The following is a 9,461-nucleotide window of genomic DNA, read 5'->3' as shown; positions in this document are numbered from 1 at the left end:
TTTTAACAAAAAAAAAAAGTGTTTTTCAAATTACCCTTTTCCGGCTCGACTTTCAGCCGCCCTTGCAAAGCCTCGGGGCGACGCCGGCGCTGGCCGCCGCCGGCCCCGCTCCCCGGGCGGCCCCTCCGCCGGCGCGGTGCGCGCAGGCTGCGCGCGGGGCCGCTGCTCCTGAAGGTGAATCTCTCGCTCTCCAATTACTTTTCCCAGGAGGGAGAAGGAGGCACCAGGAGGGGGGAAGTCGTGCGGTGTCTGAAAGGCAAACCAATCAGAGATGCAATAACGGAGGGGATTGCTGCAGGACGCGCCGGGTTTTCCTCCCGTTCTCTGCTGGCGAGGCTGAATCGGGACCGCGCTCAGCTGCCGGAGGGGCCGGAGCCGCACCGGGCTGCAGGACTTCCTCGCTCTCCTGGCTTCCAATAGCTACCCAGTACTTCTTCCTCTCTTAAACGATTTTTTTTTTAATACTCTGATATCGTGCACGAGAAGCACATCAAGTCCTCCCTCCCCTTCCCACTCGCTTCACCCCTCCTCTAGCATCTCCTCGCCGGATCCCTGGTTGCTTTCCAGAGAGGAGGGGGGAGACCGGCACCCGCAGCCGCCGCCCGAGCCGCTCCATGCCCCGGGCGCTGGGGCAGCGCGGGGCTTTCGTCGGCGATGCAGGGGCGGTGAGGCCGGAGCTGCCCCCCGACGTGAGGCGGCGGATCGCTAGGCGTTTCCAGCAGCGAGCGGGGCTGCAGGTAGGTGAGCGGAGCGCCCCAGGTGTGTGAGTGTGTGTGTGAGCGTGTGTGTGAGCAGGTGTGTGTGCCGGGGGGGGGGCAAAGAAGGGGGGAGGGAGATGCGCTCCGCGGCGGCCAGCGGAGAGCCCCGCGGGGCCGCRGGGGCTGCACGCCTCCGGCTCCGAAAAGTTGCGGAGAGCCGGGTGCGAGCGGCTGCCTCTGGCTGCCTTTGCGGCTCCGGCCGGGCTCGGGCAGCCGGCTCCAGCCCCGCGCAGGGGCTTCCGCCTCTTCTGCTTTTTATTTTATTTTATTTTATTAATTAAAACACTCTTCAGCCTTTCTGCAGAGCTGCGTGTGCATGTGTGTGTGTGGGGAGCTAACTCAGCCCACCGATTTTTCAGCCCAACTACTTGTATGGGAGAGGCGAACGCTAACTCCCAGCACCTTCGGGCGCTTGGGGGTTTCCGCCGGTTTGCAGACCGGCCGCTTTACCGGCCGGCTGCGGGGACGGGTTAGGAGCGAGGGGTCGCTTTATCAGTCGTTTTGAAAAGAGCTGTAAAGAACTGATTCACGACTTCATTTATTTCTGCGTGTAATGCTCCCCAAGTTGTGGTATATATATTTGGGAACGTATCTTGTCCTTCTGTATCCCTTTCTTTCCCATTTTAGTGAACTCATTTATCTACTGAATATATAACAGGCTCTGTATTTCAGAATGAAAAGGCTTTTCCTTTTTTTCTTCTTTTTTCTTTTCTTTTTTTTTTCTTTTTTTTTTTTTAACCACATAGCTTTGCAAGAGAGTTTTAAAATAATCTGCTTTGTCCATGTGGAGCTATAGGATCGGACAGCAGCCTATCTATGCAAAGGGAAAAGAGCAATAGCTTTCACTGCCCTGTTCAGAGTTGTCATTTATCTCTACTGTAGGTTTCATTCTTACCAGAAGTTAAAATCATTGCTTGAAGCATCTTAAATTRTATGTGTAGTTACACTTGTCTCTTTCCAGCTTTTCCTTTGAGATTCTCAATTTTTTTAAACCACTAAGCATCTCACTTCTACCACCCACCCCCAGTAGATACTGCTTCTGTATTTAAAGAACCGTGCTTTGACTCCTGAAGAACTGTCAATTTTAATAATAAACAAACTCAACCCCTCTCCCTGAAAGCCCCGTAAACATTCAGGGTCTTAGGGTCTTCTCACAGCACTGGATACATTTAAATTACTATTGACTAAATGATAATTGTTATCTGGTTTCTCTGTCTTACCAACTAGTTTCAGCCATCAGCATTCAGCCTGCTACGTATTTAACACTTTAAAGCTACTTTATGGACTGATCTAAGTGAAGCCAAGTTGATAAATAAAGATTCTTTTCCAAAGCATAGCATAAAAACTTAAAATATACTAGTCCAATACTACTAGGAGTACAGCTTAGTTGAAGTTGGGATAGACCATACTTCTGAGGCATTTTTTTACCATGGGTGGTGAAGGTTACATCTGTTATACTTTTTCACAGTAATTATACAGTCATTTCATACTGATGCTTCTAAATTATTTTGTAAGTATTCAATGAACAGTAGTAATTCATATAAATTTCATAATTTAAATTTTATTTATTTCAGAGAGCTGATATTGCTGAGGCAATATTCCAAACTATGTGTTTTGTGGTTTCACATAGACCTAATTTCAAAATGTACAGTACTATTGCTGTTGTAAACTTGTTAAGTGCCATAATTCTAGTGGAAAGCATTGTTCCATTAGTGGATAGTAGATTGGGGTTACTATTCACTGTTTCTATATGTTGTTTGAACATAAGGGGGATTTCAAAAATATGATACTAGTTTTAGATATGCTGCTRGTAGTGGGTGATTTTGAGATAAAATCTTGATTCCTGTCACACTGTTTTAATCAGAGAATGAGGACTAATCTGGCAGTGTCTTTTCTCATACTGGGGTAACCTTTTTACCTGTCTCTTTCTGTGAAGCCAGGGATCTCACCTTTCATGCAAATGCAGGTAATAAACTTGATAATTCTGGTAGAGAATGCATAAAAACCTGCTTCTGTGTAGAGGTAAATAGATGTGTGTACAGATGGATATTGGAGATTGTTTTACTGGCAAGTTGCAAAGTGATGATTCATTGAATCCTGTCTCAATTTACTTAAAGCATACAGTACTTTACACTGAGTTGCAGTGGTGGAAAACATTTAGTAGCCAAGAAGTTTCATAATTTCATCACAGGTGATGACAGACTTTTGATAAAGGACATCTTTACAAATGTAATCTATATTTTCTGAAGAGCAAAACATATCATGGAATTTTTGAGACCTGAGCATCTCTACTCTTAAATTTATTGCTGACTGTATTGCTACTTACCAACCTGTGTAAAACATAAATTGTGCATTAGAAAAATATGTTGCCCTAATTATGTTGTATGTTTTACTTTCTATAAATAAGTAATAGAAAAATGCTAACCAATTATCACACTAAAAGGAATCACTGACTTTGGAAGACAGTAAATCACATTACCTAACACTCATCTACACAAAAATGTGATCACCGCCTTGAAAAATTATTCTGAATGATACAACTATCATTGAGCAAGCAGTTGTATGCCCCTGTTTTAACTTCTGCAGTATTTTATTAGAAATGCTTCATTAAGTCACATTATTCTGCAGCTGTTTGTTCATTGAAAATTAAAATAAAAATCAGGAAGTTTATCCAGCAAAGCAGTATCATTTCCTTTGTTAAAGACTGAAAGTTCAAACAGAAAAAATCTTTTAGCATCACCACRCTAGAAACACTGAGCACATTCTATTTTTGTGATATATGGATGGCATTTACTGATGCAATTCATCAATGCATTTATTAGTCAAACGTCATCAAACAAAGAAAATAAATGAAAGTAAACAAAGACTGCATGATGAAACAAAGGCCAAAGCAAATGAAGACTCTACAAATCTAATTAATTAATGTTCAGTCTCATATTTACAGTCTATATTTAACCATCTCATTTAAATGACGTGTTTGTTGTCTTTACTCGCATTGATTTTCTACTATAGCTCCAGATAATTCAGGTAGCAGTAGCTTTTCATTCGCAAATACATTTTCCATTTTCCTTTTGAAACACAGAATTTTAGGAGGATAGAATCAAAAGTTGTGCTTGCAGGAATGTAACAAAAAGGTCCTGTGTCAGTAGAGCTGAATGCTAAACTCTCCCCATTCACCATCATTTTTATAAGTTAAGAGCTATGCTCAACTGATGTAGACTGTCATAGCTCCTTGAAGTGGCTGAAGCTCTGAGATTTTTAGCCAGCTGGAGATTTGCTCTATTATCTTTAGATCATTGAGTTTAAGTTTGCACTTAAAATGAATTTCACTTACTTTTTTAGGATGAAAGAAAACATTTACATACTGAGCTTCACAGAATCCATTTCAGATGCACATCTCACTTGAAATACTTTTTAAAGCCAGAGACTCGCTGATGGAGCTATGCAGTTTATTTCAACAGAAAATTTGGCCCAGTTATTTACTTTTCTAAGTCATTAATATACACTTATGCCTAAGAAGAGTCCCCACCAAATCTCAGTTCAGACTTGTAAAACTCACCAGACACGAGCCTTTAGAGTGAATGTGGCAACCTTGACAATAATATCATTCCTTTTCCTGGTGACAGCCTGCAGAGCTGTCTCCTTTTGCTCTTGGTAGAGCCTGGAAGGGGAATGATTATGATGCTTTGAGTCTTTATTCATTCTCGCCAGACACTCTTGCTCACCATAGATAGACAGTTATTTATCAAAGAGAACACAAAATAATGATGTCCATCTGATGTACTTTTTCATAATGCTACTGTGAAACAGCCACATTTTCGAGATAAACAATTCAAGGTATTTTTATAGAACTTCTTTCATGCAGCATTTTTTGAAAAACACTTTAGAGACAGAAGCGAGAAAAAAATAATGAGATCATGCTTTACAATAGTAGCTATGGCAGGACACTACATACTTAGACAAAATGGGAAGAAGTTACCCAAAAAGGCTTTCCTAGCTTTTTCTTCAATCTGATATGTCAGAATACTTATTTGCAGAGTACTTTGTAGTTGTAGCTGTTGCTTGATGTAGCAGTGGAAAATGCTGTATATAGATCTGATCCTTGGTCCTACTAGCAGGTTCTTTCATGAGTTAGCATTCACAAGAGTAGCGCCCCTAACTTTTGCGGTATAGAAGCAGTTACTTATATAATTGCATGCATGAAAAGTGGGAAATTGGGTTAATCCCTTGTTTAAAGCTTATCAAGCCTCATAATCTGTACTATGTTAATAGCTGACATTTTCCAGTAGCTTCATTTCATATCTTCTTGTTGATCTAGTAATATAAAACTTGAACATGAGTCTCTTAACACCCGGACGGCATTGTACACAGCTTCCTTTACTTTGAGCATCCTTCAGCAATGCCAAGGGAAGGGCAATAATATAGGCTGGCACACAGATAAAAGCCCATAGAGCCTTTTTGGACTCGTTGAAGTTTGGTAATCTTCTCTGCTTAAATCGTGAATTGGAATTAGGACTACACGAAGCGCTTTGGATTGCCAGACTTCTTAAGTTAACAGATGCACAAGCACAGTGCAAAAACCCTATTCAATTGTTTACATAGCAAATTGATTTTGAAATGGAATTGTAATTATGAAATATTTTTGAAATAAATACACAACCTTTCGCTTTCATCTGGGCACCAGCCTCTTCCTGTGTGGAAGATTTCTTACCTCTGCTGCAATATTAACATCGACTATGCGCAGATGAGGTACTGGACTAGACAAACCACTGGCCTAATCCGATAAAGCAATTTCCTTCTTGAAATGCARAGAGACAGTTTTGCAGTATTGTATGTTTTAACTGACTTATTAGAACCAAACTGCAGTTGCCTAGTGTAATGTTTTTGCTTTCTCCCCCCCCATTTTAAAAGCTTGATATAATCCATTTAAAAAATAAATCTCTTAGTAATATACAGTCTCACCCTAGCTCTTTTGGAGACAGGAACACAGACCTGACAAATCTCTCACATTCACAATGATATTTTAATGTTGGATTTTGTCCTCACGCTCCCCACTGCTGTTCCTGCATCACATATATTTGTACGGCTGCACACTGTGCCACAGACTGGTATGGGGCCCTCCACTCGCCTCTGACATGTCATGTCATGGAAGGAAGCAGGCTGTGTAGTGCTGTTCCTGGATCACCAAGTGACTTTTCATGCTCAAAGTAGCACCCGAGCACCTTTGTATGGCAGGCTTGTCCTGGTGACAGCCTCTCCCTATGGCTCATCATGTAAGAGAGAAGCTACCCCAGAGCATTCAATGTGTGAGCTCAAGCTAGGTGCCTTCYGCCATGCGACCACGCACATGGGATTCATATACATTGGCAGAAATGCAAGGAAGGAGGTCTGTGAGCACTGGATTAAAACTACACACTCTAGTTCCCTTTTGAGGTGAGACTTTTCAGRTGTTTGCTGCTGTGGAAGATATCTATTTGGCCTTTGGAGTTCTRAGCTCAAATATAATTCATAGTTAGCTGTTGTATCATTATGCTTAATGACACTGTAAAGTGCTATAGAATGGCTGGATGGCTCTGAGGATGGATAACATTTTTCTGTGTTGTTTCTGTAAAGGAAACCGTTTGAAATTTGGATCTTTTCCAATAAGGGACAAAGTCAGTACCATCTGAAGCTTGTCTCATGGTTTATCTAAAATGAGTTAGTAGTCTCAGTCCAGTTCCTACTGCAGAGGTGTCCAAGTCATAAAAGTTACCACTTGCAAAAATTAGGATATGCTCTTCCTGTATGCACAGAGAAGCAAAGCTAGAGATCCGATCAAGCAAGGCACTCAAGCTGTGAGCGTGTGGCTTTGCCTGGAACGGTCATATTAGTTATGTGCTTATAGACTTTTCTGGAGCAAGTCTAGATAAGGGCAGCCAACTACACTTTTACAGCTTAGAGTGATCCATGTTGAAGGTTTGTGGGTGGGGTGCTGCTCAGAAGACAACATTTATTTCTGTATTCTGAGTATAAACTCAAGATTTCAGTTTAGTCTTGATGGATTGTTAGTCCTACATATTTTATTCAATCCCCTTACATTTAGAACAGAGACTATATATCAGTAAGTAATTTTCAGAAAGATGATACAAGTAGCTAACTTGAATTATAGTGTTAGAAACTGCAGTGCCAATCATGTTTTTCTTCAATGTGATATTGCTAATGTAGAACCTAGAACAAAATATCACTTTCTGAAGTATATCAGGCTATGGTATTCCTGTAAGAAGTTACGTCATATTTAAAGCTTTCTTGGAGAACAAAAGATCTGTTTCAGCAGCATAACAGGAGAAGAATACTATCTCTGTACTGTTACCTGTGTTTATTTAGCTTTGAAAATTATTTACCTACGTATTGTAACAAATAAGCTGTGCTTAAATAAGGTGGGAAGTTTTATCTTGAGGTATGGTAAAAGCAGGAAATAAAGTGAGATAAGCTCTGGTTTCTATGCTTACTGGAACCAAGACAGAAGAAATATTGTGTTTGTATGCTAACATAGCATGTTATAAATTCAGATATGATATTATCAGCCAATACGGTTAATGTTGCCTGACACTTCTCATTATATGATCCTGCCTTTTTCTGTTCAAACTAGAATCATGAAGGATATTGCTTACATTGGAATTAAGATAATATTTAAAATACACYGCTGCCAAAGTGTTCAGACCTTCATAATCGAGGCATGCATATATGTATATAATGGATGTCCTCCCTGCCAAAAGAAATGGCTTGAATATAGGAACTGGTTGAACTCTAGTCTTGGGAAATGCTTTCTAAACTTTCCTCACAGATTCATTCTTCTTTATGGCAGCATTATTTTGTTATTTTCTATTTATAGACATTATAATTTGATCGAAACATTTTTGGTGATTGCACTGGAGTTTTTTTTTCTTTACCATACAGATCAACCTGTCAAAAACTAACAAGAAAAGAATGCAACAGTGTATGACTTTCTTCCTCTTACAAGCTGCTTGTGCTTCATCTGCAAATTTGAGCCCACACTACTTCGGACGTTGCTTCGTGCTTTTAGATGACTATGAGAGGCATTAACCTTCACAATCCTGCAGGCCAGTGTGGCACGCATGCCTTCATCTGGTGGTGGCCACGSAAGTGCACAGCTGCCTTCTCCCATTTTGATGATGCCTTCGTGCTCTTCTGTAATCGTTGGGGTCACTGCTTATGTGAAAATACACTAGGAAAAAGTTTAACTGTAGCTTGGACTTTTTGGACTTCTTTCTCCTTAAGGTTATGATGTAATATTTGCAGATTTTTTTTATTAGTATACTAATTCCTAAATGTTTCAGAATTTCTTTAGAGTTGCTCTAATTTGTTGTGTCTGTTATAGATACATAATTGACATCTGGTAAATACGTACTTCAGACTCTTAGAAAGTGCAGTATGCTTTTTAAATCGTATTCAGAGAAATTGATACATAACAGCTATTATGTTTTCTTATTGTTAGAGAAATTATAAAATCACTTGTTATTCACCTAGAGGAGTTCTAAATAAAACTCTGCGAGAAAGGTACTGACACAGCTATCACTATAATTGCATGAACACCCTGAATCTCTTTAATATAACATCTTGTCCCCATTGCCACTATAAAGATTAAACTCATGATAATGACGCTCATATCCTCCTCTTCCTCATCATACACCAACCACTCATAATCTAACTTTGTCTCCTCTAGCTCTCCTTGCCCTTCCTTTTCTTCTCACTGTTTAAGTTCACCTCATCTGCATTGGTGTCATATGATCTTTCCGAATGTCAAGCAAATGCAGTCTGCAGTCAGCATTACCAAATTGCTTTCCTGCCAGAAAAGTCTCTTTTCATATGCCATGAACCATCATCTCACAGTTAGCTGCAAGTCATTCTGATTCCCAAATTTACATTATATTTTCTATTTAATGAGCTATTAAACATTATGCACTTTTTAACTTCATCTTTTCTGACTAACTGCATTCCTCCTGATAATTATAGCTTTAGAAAGAAACAATTAATTTGAAACCAATTCTGCAATAGAAGTGACATTATTTGGATAGCATTCCTCTGTATCCATGCTCTAGGGAATATCTCATTAGAATATATATATATATATTTAGAAACTCTGAAGATCATTATGTCAGTCCAATAGCCACCATGTTGTCATCAATAATACAGATAAGACTACTGCATATGCTATTTTAACAGCATACAAAATCAAAATCCAAAATGAATGATAATATTTTTTTGCTTTGAACAAATTAAAAAAAAATCAGTTTATGTTCTTCTGGAGAACATTTTAAATAACACTTAATTTAAACACAGACACAAGTAATACGCCGTATGTTTTGTGTAGATGTGGTCATTTTGTCATTGGTACATAATTCTCATACATTCCTTCATTAATGCTAATATTCAATTTATTAAAATCATATTACAAATTAAGGAGTTATCTAAYACAAAATTTGCAAATATTGCAGATGACTTAGTAACAGCAAGCGAATTCAGTTTTTGTAGCTGATTAGATTACACAGGGGTATGTATTCAATTAATAGTATATATTAGTTGGGGCTATACAATTCTGGTTCTATCATTGTGGTAAATTATGTCTAATTAGTGGATCCAAACTAAATGCTTTAAATGTATATGCATTCTACTGATAGCATAGCTTATGGTAAATCCCCCAAA

General features: G+C 39.4%; 1 protein-coding gene across 1 annotated transcript in view; it reads left to right on the top strand.

Annotated features, from left to right (window-relative positions):
• Positions 1-728: 728 nt before the first annotated feature.
• TAFA2 (TAFA chemokine like family member 2) overlaps positions 729-9,461 on the top strand; it is a 183,942-nt gene continuing 175,209 nt past the window's right edge. The window contains exon 1 of the mRNA XM_085323797.1: positions 729-737. The gene's annotated coding sequence lies outside the window, so the exon portion shown is untranslated. The remainder of the gene's footprint in view (positions 738-9,461) is intronic.

The sequence above is a fragment of the Rhea americana genome, unplaced genomic scaffold, assembly GCF_003343005.1.
Source record: "Rhea americana isolate MKP2758 unplaced genomic scaffold, rheAme1 scaffold_88, whole genome shotgun sequence".
Classification (NCBI taxonomy): Eukaryota; Metazoa; Chordata; class Aves; order Rheiformes; family Rheidae; genus Rhea; species Rhea americana.
Note: the sequence above shows the minus strand (reverse complement) of the source record. Positions and strands in the feature narration are given on the sequence as shown.